This window comes from Anopheles nili (assembly GCF_943737925.1).
Source record: "Anopheles nili chromosome X unlocalized genomic scaffold, idAnoNiliSN_F5_01 X_unloc_2, whole genome shotgun sequence".
NCBI classification, from domain to species: domain Eukaryota; kingdom Metazoa; phylum Arthropoda; class Insecta; order Diptera; family Culicidae; genus Anopheles; species Anopheles nili.
In genome coordinates this window covers 768,236-780,000 of record NW_026525478.1, presented here as the reverse complement: position 1 = coordinate 780,000, position 11,765 = coordinate 768,236, and positions in this window count along the sequence as shown.

Genomic DNA, 11,765 nt, shown 5'->3' with positions numbered 1-11,765 from the left:
TACATGAGTCTAGTATTAGGTCCTAGGGTCTCTTTTCGACAACTCCCGACCTCCCTGATATCGAATCGTCAGTTTACATGAGGAGGCTAAACTTTCTATGACGACTCAGTACAACCATACCTCCCTATAATAGTGAAATGTCAAATTCTAGGGCTTTTTGGCCATGGAAAATTCTGAAGCTCGGTACGAGCAAACATGACCCATGCTTGTATCTCCGAAACTATGAGTCTGACAGTTTTGCACCCTTCTGCGGAAAGTTGTGTCTCGTTAAGCCTAAAAAGTCAGTAGAACACCACGAAACGATCCGACCACTCCTTCGACCTCTTTTGTGGTTTTGCAGTTTTCCATGGGGTATTTTGTATGGGGAAAACCGACCCATGCCCGTATCTCCGTACCTAAGCGTCTGACGGTCTTGGACCCCTTTAGGTAAAAGTTGCATTCCGTCGAGCTGAACATTTCACTAGAACATCGCGAAACGATCCGACGACTCCTTCTGGGAGTTTTTGGGGTCGGAAGGTTTTCTTGGACTAAGTCTCTGGAGCAACATTTCTGAAGCTCGGCACGAGCAACCACGCACGTGTCTTATATCTCCGTAAGTAAGGGTCTGACGGTCTTGGACACCTTTAGCAAAAAGTTGCGCCCTATCGAATGGAACATTTCACTAGAACACCACGAAACGATCCGACCACTCCTTCGACCTGTTTTGGGGTTTTGCAGTTTTCCATGGGGTATTTTGTATGGGGAAAACCGACCCATGCCCGTATCTCCGTACCTAAGCGTCTGACGGTCTTGCACCCCTTTAGGTAAAAGTTGCATTCCGTCGAGCTGAACATTTCACTAGAACATCGCGAAACGATCCGACGACTCCTTCTGGTAGTTTTTGGGGTCGGAAGGTTTTCTGGGACTTAGTCTCTGGAGCAACAATTCTGAAGCTCGGCACGAGCAACCACGCACGTGTCTTATATCTCCGTAAGTAAGGGTCTGACGGTCTTGGACACCTTAAGCAAAAAGTTGCGCCCTATCGAATGGAACATTTCACTAGAACACCACGAAACGATCCGACCACTCCTTCGACCTGTTTTTGGGTTTTGCAGTTTTCCATGGGGTATTTTGTATGGGGAAAACCGACCCATGCCCGTATCTCCGTACCTAAGCGTCTGACGGTCTTGGACCCCTTTAGGTAAAAGTTGCATTCCGTCGAGCTGAACATTTCACTAGAACATCGCGAAACGGTCCGACGACTCCTTCTGGGAGTTTTTGGGGTCCGAAGGTTTTCTGGGACTTAGTCTCTGGAGCAACATTTCTGAAGCTCGGCACGAGCAACCACGCACGTGTCTTATATCTCCGTAAGTAAGGGTCTGACGGTCTTGGACACCTTTAGCAAAAAGTTGCGTCTTATCAAATGGAACATTTCACTAGAACACCACGAAACGATCCGACCACTCCTTCGACCTGTTTTGGGGTTTTGCAGTTTTCCATGGGGTATTTTGTATGGGGAAAACCGACCCATGCCCGTATCTCCGTACCTAAGCGTCTGACGGTCTTGGACCCCTTTAGGTAAAAGTTGCATTTCGTCGAGCTGAACATTTCACTAGAACATCGCGAAACGATCCGACGACTCCTTCTGGTAGTTTTTGGGGTCGGAAGGTTTTCTGGGACTTAGTCTCTGGAGCAACAATTCTGAAGCTCGGCACGAGCAACCACGCACGTGTCTTATATCTCCGTAAGTAAGGGTCTGACGGTCTTGGACACCTTAAGCAAAAAGTTGCGCCCTATCGAATGGAACATTTCACTAGAACACCACGAAACGATCCGACCACTCCTTCGACCTGTTTTTGGGTTTTGCAGTTTTCCATGGGGTATTTTGTATGGGGAAAACCGACCCATGCCCGTATCTCCGTACCTAAGCGTCTGACGGTCTTGGACCCCTTTAGGTAAAAGTTGCATTCCGTCGAGCTGAACATTTCACTAGAACATCGCGAAACGGTCCGACGACTCCTTCTGGGAGTTTTTGGGGTCCGAAGGTTTTCTGGGACTTAGTCTCTGGAGCAACATTTCTGAAGCTCGGCACGAGCAACCACGCACGTGTCTTATATCTCCGTAAGTAAGGGTCTGACGGTCTTGGACACCTTTAGCAAAAAGTTGCGCCCTATCGAATGGAACATTTCACTAGAACACCACGAAACGATCCGACCACTCCTTCGACCTGTTTTGGGGTTTTGCAGTTTTCCATGGGGTATTTTGTATGGGGAAAACCGACCCATGCCCGTATCTCCGTACCTAAGCGTCTGACGGTCTTGGACCCCTTAAGGTAAAAGTTGCATTCCGTCGAGCTGAACATTTCACTAGAACATCGCGAAACGATCCGACGACTCCTTCTGGGAGTTTTTGGGGTCGGAAGGTTTTCTGGGACTTAGTCTCTGGAGCAACATTTCTGAAGCTCGGCACGAGCAACCACGCACGTGTCTTATATCTCCGTAAGTAAGGGTCTGACGGTCTTGGACACCTTTAGCAAAAAGTTGCGCTCTATCGAATGGAACATTTCACTAGAACACCACGAAACGATCCGACCACTCCTTCGACCTGTTTTGGGGTTTTGCAGTTTTCCATGGGGTATTTTGTATGGGGAAAACCGACCCATGCCCGTATCTCCGTATCTAAGCGTCTGACAGTCTTGGACCCCTTTAGGTAAAAGTTGCATTCCGTCGAGCTGAACATTTCACTAGAACATCGCGAAACGATCCGACGACTCCTTCTGGGAGTTTTTGGGGTCCGAAGGTTTTCTGGGACTTAGTCTCTGGAGCAACATTTCTGAAGCTCGGCACGAGCAACCACGCACGTGTCTTATATCTCCGTAAGTAAGGGTCTGACGGTCTTGGACACCTTTAGCAAAAAGTTGCGCCCTATCGAATGGAACATTTCACTAGAACACCACGAAACGATCCGACCACTCCTTCGACCTGTTTTTGGGTTTTGCAGTTTTCCATGGGGTATTTTGTATGGGGAAAACCGACCCATGCCCGTATCTCCGTACCTAAGCGTCTGACGGTCTTGGACCCCTTTAGGTAAAAGTTGCATTCCGTCGAGCTGAACATTTCACTAGAACATCGCGAAACGATCCGACGACTCCTTCTGGGAGTTTTTGGGGTCCGAAGGTTTTCTGGGACTTAGTCTCTGGAGCAACATTTCTGAAGCTCGGCACGAGCAACCACGCACGTGTCTTATATCTCCGTAAGTAAGGGTCTGACGGTCTTGGACACCTTAAGCAAAAAGTTGCGTATAACCATCCTCGTCAATACTCTCGAACATTGTAACTCGATCCGACCACTCCTTGGTATACTTTTGTGGGTTGCCAGTTTCGGTTGGGACTTAGTCTCTGGAGAAAAAATTCTGAAGCTCGGCGTGGGTACCGACTTTTCGTGCACGTCCGAGGGCCTCGACCGCCCCGAGAACCCGGACCTTCAGGATTTTGGCCATTTTTGGGGGTGCACAAAAGTGTTCGTAATCAACCTCGGATTGTACTTTTCATCATCTAGGGGCACCGTAGGGACCGAAAAAAGTGGTTTCGCATGATAGTCCACCTCGACCCATGTCGACCCTTGCGCGACCCCGACCTTCAGGATTTTGCTCTACGGAAGGGGGTCTACTTGTGCGCAACCCCGACCTTCAGGATTTTGCTCTACGGAAGGGGGTGCACAAAAGTGTTCGTAATCAACCTCGGATTGCACTTTTCATCATCTAGGGGCACCGTAGGGACCGAAAAAAGTGGTTTCGCATGATAGTCCACCTCGACCCATGTCGACCCTTGCGCGACCCCGACCTTCAGGATTTTGCTCTACGGAAGGGGGTGCACAAAAGTGTTCGTAATCAACCTCGGATTGTACTTTTCATCATCTAGGGGCACCGTAGGGACCGAAAAAAGTGGTTTCGCATGATAGTCCACCTCGACCCATGTCGACCCTTGCGCGACCCCGACCTTCAGGATTTTGCTCTACGGAAGGGGGTCTACTTGTGCGCAACCCCGACCTTCAGGATTTTGCTCTACGGAAGGGGGTGCACAAAAGTGTTCGTAATCAACCTCGGATTGTACTTTTCATCATCTAGGGGCACCGTAGGGACCGAAAAAAGTGGTTTCGCATGATAGTCCACCTCGACCCATGTCGACCCTTGCGCGACCCCGACCTTCAGGATTTTGCTCTACGGAAGGGGGTGCACAAAAGTGCTCGTAATCAACCTCGGATTGTACTTTTCATCATCTAGGGGCACCGTAGGGACCGAAAAAAGTGGTTTCGCATGATAGTCCACCTCGACCCATGTCGACCCTTGCGCGACCCCGACCTTCAGGATTTTGCTCTACGGAAGGGGGTGCACAAAAGTGTTCGTAATCAACCTCGGATTGTACTTTTCATCATCAAGGGGCACCGTAGGGACCGAAAAAAGTGGTTTCGCATGATAGTCCACCTCGACCCATGTCGACCCTTGCGCGACCCCGACCTTCAGGATTTTGCTCTACGGAAGGGGGTCTACTTGTGCGCAACCCCGACCTTCAGGATTTTGCTCTACGGAAGGGGGTGCACAAAAGTGTTCGTAATCAACCTCGGATTGTACTTTTCATCATCTAGGGGCACCGTAGGGACCGAAAAAAGTGGTTTCGCATGATAGTCCACCTCGACCCATGTCGACCCTTGCGCGACCCCGACCTTCAGGATTTTGCTCTACGGAAGGGGGTGCACACTTGTGCGACCCCGACCTTCAGGATTTTGCTCTACGGAAGGGGGTGCACAAAAGTGTTCGTAATCAACCTCGGATTGTACTTTTCATCATCTACGGGCATCGTAGGGACCGAAAAAAGTGGTTTCGCATGATAGTCCACCTCGACCCATGTCGACCCTTGCGCGACCCCGACCTTCAGGATTTTGCTCTACGGAAGGGGGTCGACTTGTGCGCAACCCCGACCTTCAGGATTTTGCTCTACGGAAGGGGGTGCACAAAAGTGTTCGTAATCAACCTCGGATTGTACTTTTCATCATCTAGGGGCACCGTAGGGACCGAAAAAAGTGGTTTCGCATGATAGTCCACCTCGACCCATGTCGACCCTTGCGCGACCCCGACCTTCAGGATTTTGCTCTACGGAAGGGGGTGCACAAAAGTGTTCGTAATCAACCTCGGATTGTACTTTTCATCATCTAGGGGCACCGTAGGGACCGAAAAAAGTGGTTTCGCATGATAGTCCACCTCGACCCATGTCGACCCTTGCGCGACCCCGACCTTCAGGATTTTGCTCTACGGAAGGGGGTCTACTTGTGCGCAACCCCGACCTTCAGGATTTTGCTCTACGGAAGGGGGTGCACAAAAGTGTTCGTAATCAACCTCGGATTGTACTTTTCATCATCTAGGGGCACCGTAGGGACCGAAAAAAGTGGTTTCGCATGATAGTCCACCTCGACCCATGTCGACCCTTGCGCGACCCCGACCTTCAGGATTTTGCTCTACGGAAGGGGGTGCACAAAAGTGTTCGTAATCAACCTCGGATTGTACTTTTCATCATCTAGGGGCACCGTAGGGACCGAAAAAAGTGGTTTCGCATGATAGTCCACCTCGACCCATGTCGACCCTTGCGCGACCCCGACCTTCAGGATTTTGCTCTACGGATGGGGGTCTACCCTTGCGCGACCCCGACCTTCAGGATTTTGCTCTACGGAAGGGGGTGCACAAAAGTGTTCGTAATCAACCTCGGATTGTACTTTTCATCATCTAGGGGCACCGTAGGGACCGAAAAAAGTGGTTTCGCATGATAGTCCACCTCGACCCATGTCGACCCTTGCGCGACCCCGACCTTCAGGATTTTGCTCTACGGAAGGGGGTCTACTTGTGCGCAACCCCGACCTTCAGGATTTTGCTCTACGGAAGGGGGTGCCCAAAAGTGTTCGTAATCAACCTCGGATTGTACTTTTCATCATCTAGGCGCACCGTAGGGACCGAAAAAAGTGGTTTCGCATGATAGTCCACCTCGACCCATGTCGACCCTTGCGCGACTCCGACCTTCAGGATTTTGCTCTACGGAAGGGGGTGCACAAAAGTGTTCCTAATCAACCTCGGATTGTACTTTTCATCATCTAGGCGCACCGTAGGGACCGAAAAAAGTGGTTTCGCATGATAGTCCACCTCGACCCATGTCGACCCTTGCGCGACTCCGACCTTCAGGATTTTGCTCTACGGAAGGGGGTGCACACTTGTGCGACCCCGACCTTCAGGATTTTGCTCTACGGAAGGGGGTGCACAAAAGTGTTCGTAATCAACCTCGGATTGTACTTTTCATCATCTAGGGGCACCGTAGGGACCGAAAAAAGTGGTTTCGCATGATAGTCCACCTCGACCCATGTCGACCCTTGCGCGACCCCGACCTTCAGGATTTTGCTCTACGGAAGGGGGTCTACTTGTGCGCAACCCCGACCTTCAGGATTTTGCTCTACGGAAGGGGGTGCCCAAAAGTGTTCGTAATCAACCTCGGATTGTACTTTTCATCATCTAGGCGCACCGTAGGGACCGAAAAAAGTGGTTTCGCATGATAGTCCACCTCGACCCATGTCGACCCTTGCGCGACTCCGACCTTCAGGATTTTGCTCTACGGAAGGGGGTGCACAAAAGTGTTCCTAATCAACCTCGGATTGTACTTTTCATCATCTAGGGGCACCGTAGGGACCGAAAAAAGTGGTTTCGCATGATAGTCCACCTCGACCCATGTCGACCCTTGCGCGACCCCGACCTTCAGGATTTTGCTCTACGGAAGGGGGTGCACACTTGTGCGACCCCGACCTTCAGGATTTTGCTCTACGGAAGGGGGTGCACAAAAGTGTTCGTAATCAACCTCGGATTGTACTTTTCATCATCTAGGGGCACCGTAGGGACCGAAAAAAGTGGTTTCGCATGATAGTCCACCTCGACCCATGTCGACCCTTGCGCGACCCCGACCTTCAGGATTTTGCTCTACGGAAGGGGTCTACCCTTGCGCGACCCCGACCTTCAGGATTTTGCTCTACGGAAGGGGGTGCACAAAAGTGTTCGTAACCAACCTCGGATTGTACTTTTCATCATCTAGGGGCACCGTAGGGACCGAAAAAAGTGGTTTCGCATGATAGTCCACCTCGACCCATGTCGACCCTTGCGCGACCCCGACCTTCAGGATTTTGCTCTACGGAAGGGGGTCTACTTGTGCGCAACCCCGACCTTCAGGATTTTGCTCTACGGAAGGGGGTGCACAAAAGTGTTCGTAATCAACCTCGGATTGTACTTTTCATCATCTAGGGGCACCGTAGGGACCGAAAAAAGTGGTTTCGCATGATAGTCCACCTCGACCCATGTCGACCCTTGCGCGACCCCGACCTTCAGGATTTTGCTCTACGGAAGGGGGTCTACTTGTGCGCAACCCCGACCTTCAGGATTTTGCTCTACGGAAGGGGGTGCACAAAAGTGTTCGTAATCAACCTCGGATTGTACTTTTCATCATCTAGGGGCACCGTAGGGACCGAAAAAAGTGGTTTCGCATGATAGTCCACCTCGACCCATGTCGACCCTTGCGCGACCCCGACCTTCAGGATTTTGCTCTACGGAAGGGGGTGCACAAAAGTGTTCGTAATCAACCTCGGATTGTACTTTTCATCATCTAGGGGCACCGTAGGGACCGAAAAAAGTGGTTTCGCATGATAGTCCACCTCGACCCATGTCGACCCTTGCGCGACCCCGACCTTCAGGATTTTGCTCTACGGAAGGGGGTCTACTTGTGCGCAACCCCGACCTTCAGGATTTTGCTCTACGGAAGGGGGTGCACAAAAGTGTTCGTAATCAACCTCGGATTGTACTTTTCATCATCTAGGGGCACCGTAGGGACCGAAAAAAGTGGTTTCGCATGATAGTCCACCTCGACCCATGTCGACCCTTGCGCGACCCCGACCTTCAGGATTTTGCTCTACGGAAGGGGGTGCACAAAAGTGTTCGTAATCAACCTCGGATTGTACTTTTCATCATCTAGGGGCACCGTAGGGACCGAAAAAAGTGGTTTCGCATGATAGTCCACCTCGACCCATGTCGACCCTTGCGCGACCCCGACCTTCAGGATTTTGCTCTACGGAAGGGGGTGCACAAAAGTGTTCGTAATCAACCTCGGATTGTACTTTTCATCATCTAGGGGCACCGTAGGGACCGAAAAAAGTGGTTTCGCATGATAGTCCACCTCGACCCATGTCGACCCTTGCGCGACCCCGACCTTCAGGATTTTGCTCTACGGAAGGGGGTCGACTTGTGCGCAACCCCGACCTTCAGGATTTTGCTCTACGGAAGGGGGTGCACAAAAGTGTTCGTAATCAACCTCGGATTGTACTTTTCATCATCTAGGGGCACCGTAGGGACCGAAAAAAGTGGTTTCGCATGATAGTCCACCTCGACCCATGTCGACCCTTGCGCGACCCCGACCTTCAGGATTTTGCTCTACGGAAGGGGGTGCACAAAAGTGTTCGTAATCAACCTCGGATTGTACTTTTCATCATCTAGGGGCACCGTAGGGACCGAAAAAAGTGGTTTCGCATGATAGTCCACCTCGACCCATGTCGACCCTTGCGCGACCCCGACCTTCAGGATTTTGCTCTACGGAAGGGGGTGCACAAAAGTGTTCGTAATCAACCTCGGATTGTACTTTTCATCATCTAGGGGCACCGTAGGGACCGAAAAAAGTGGTTTCGCATGATAGTCCACCTCGACCCATGTCGACCCTTGCGCGACCCCGACCTTCAGGATTTTGCTCTACGGAAGGAGGTGCACACTTGTGCGCAACCCCGACCTTCAGGATTTTGCTCTACGGAAGGGGGTGCACAAAAGTGTTCGTAATCAACCTCGGATTGTACTTTTCATCATCTAGGGGCACCGTAGGGACCGAAAAAAGTGGTTTCGCATGATAGTCCACCTCGACCCATGTCGACCCTTGCGCGACCCCGACCTTCAGGATTTTGCTCTACGGAAGGGGGTGCACACTTGTGCGACCCCGACCTTCAGGATTTTGCTCTACGGAAGGGGGTGCACAAAAGTGTTCGTAATCAACCTCGGATTGTACTTTTCATCATCTAGGGGCACCGTAGGGACCGAAAAAAGTGGTTTCGCATGATAGTCCACCTCGACCCATGTCGACCCTTGCGCGACCCCGACCTTCAGGATTTTGCTCTACGGAAGGGGGTCTACTTGTGCGCAACCCCGACCTTCAGGATTTTGCTCTACGGAAGGGGGTGCACAAAAGTGTTCGTAATCAACCTCGGATTGTACTTTTCATCATCTAGGGGCACCGTAGGGACCGAAAAAAGTGGTTTCGCATGATAGTCCACCTCGACCCATGTCGACCCTTGTGCGACCCCGACCTTCAGGATTTTGCTCTACGGAAGGGGGTCTACTTGTGCGCAACCCCGACCTTCAGGATTTTGCTCTACGGAAGGGGGTGCACAAAAGTGTTCGTAATCAACCTCGGATTGTACTTTTCATCATCTAGGGGCACCGTAGGGACCGAAAAAAGTGGTTTCGCATGATAGTCCACCTCGACCCATGTCGACCCTTGCGCGACCCCGACCTTCAGGATTTTGCTCTACGGAAGGGGGTGCACAAAAGTGTTCGTAATCAACCTCGGATTGTACTTTTCATCATCTAGGGGCACCGTAGGGACCGAAAAAAGTGGTTTCGCATGATAGTCCACCTCGACCCATGTCGACCCTTGCGCGACCCCGACCTTCAGGATTTTGCTCTACGGAAGGGGGTCTACTTGTGCGCAACCCCGACCTTTAGGATTTTGCTCTACGGAAGGGGGTGCACAAAAGTGTTCGTAATCAACCTCGGATTGTACTTTTCATCATCTAGGGGCACCGTAGGGACCGAAAAAAGTGGTTTCGCATGATAGTCCACCTCGACCCATGTCGACCCTTGCGCGACCCCGACCTTCAGGATTTTGCTCTACGGAAGGGGGTGCACAAAAGTGTTCGTAATCAACCTCGGATTGTACTTTTCATCATCTAGGGGCACCGTAGGGACCGAAAAAAGTGGTTTCGCATGATAGTCCACCTCGACCCATGTCGACCCTTGCGCGACCCCGACCTTCAGGATTTTGCTCTACGGAAGGGGGTGCACAAAAGTGTTCGTAATCAACCTCGGATTGTACTTTTCATCATCTAGGGGCACCGTAGGGACCGAAAAAAGTGGTTTCGCATGATAGTCCACCTCGACCCATGTCGACCCTTGCGCGACCCCGACCTTCAGGATTTTGCTCTACGGAAGGGGGTCGACTTGTGCGCAATCCCGACCTTCAGGATTTTGCTCTACGGAAGGGGGTGCACAAAAGTGTTCGTAATCAACCTCGGATTGTACTTTTCATCATCTAGGGGCACCGTAGGGACCGAAAAAAGTGGTTTCGCATGATAGTCCACCTCGACCCATGTCGACCCTTGCGCGACCCCGACCTTCAGGATTTTGCTCTACGGAAGGGGGTGCACAAAAGTGTTCGTAATCAACCTCGGATTGTACTTTTCATCATCTAGGGGCACCGTAGGGACCGAAAAAAGTGGTTTCGCATGATAGTCCACCTCGACCCATGTCGACCCTTGCGCGACCCCGACCTTCAGGATTTTGCTCTACGGAAGGGGGTCTACTTGTGCGCAACCCCGACCTTCAGGATTTTGCTCTACGGAAGGGGGTGCACAAAAGTGTTCGTAATCAACCTCGGATTGTACTTTTCATCATCTAGGGGCACCGTAGGGACCGAAAAAAGTGGTTTCGCATGATAGTCCACCTCGACCCATGTCGTCCCTTGCGCGACCCCGACCTTCAGGATTTTGCTCTACGGAAGGGGGTCTACTTGTGCGCAACCCCGACCTTCAGGATTTTGCTCTACGGAAGGGGGTGCACAAAAGTGTTCGTAATCAACCTCGGATTGTACTTTTCATCATCTAGGGGCACCGTAGGGACCGAAAAAAGTGGTTTCGCATGATAGTCCACCTCGACCCATGTCGACCCTTGCGCGACCCCGACCTTCAGGATTTTGCTCTACGGAAGGGGGTCTACTTGTGCGCAACCCCGACCTTCAGGATTTTGCTCTACGGAAGGGGGTGCACAAAAGTGTTCGTAATCAACCTCGGATTGTACTTTTCATCATCTAGGGGCACCGTAGGGACCGAAAAAAGTGGTTTCGCATGATAGTCCACCTCGACCCATGTCGACCCTTGCGCGACCCCGACCTTCAGGATTTTGCTCTACGGAAGGGGGTCTACTTGTGCGCAACCCCGACCTTCAGGATTTTGCTCTACGGAAGGGGGTGCACAAAAGTGTTCGTAATCAACCTCGGATTGTACTTTTCATCATCTAGGGGCACCGTAGGGACCGAAAAAAGTGGTTTCGCATGATAGTCCACCTCGACCCATGTCGACCCTTGCGCGACCCCGACCTTCAGGATTTTGCTCTACGGAAGGGGGTCGACTTGTGCGCAACCCCGACCTTCAGGATTTTGCTCTACGGAAGGGGGTGCACAAAAGTGTTCGTAATCAACCTCGGATTGTACTTTTCATCATCTAGGGGCACCGTAGGGACCGAAAAAAGTGGTTTCGCATGATAGTCCACCTCGACCCATGTCGACCCTTGCGCGACCCCGACCTTCAGGATTTTGCTCTACGGAAGGGGGTGCACAAAAGTGTTCGTAATCAACCTCGGATTGTACTTTTCATCATCTAGGGGCACCGTAGGGA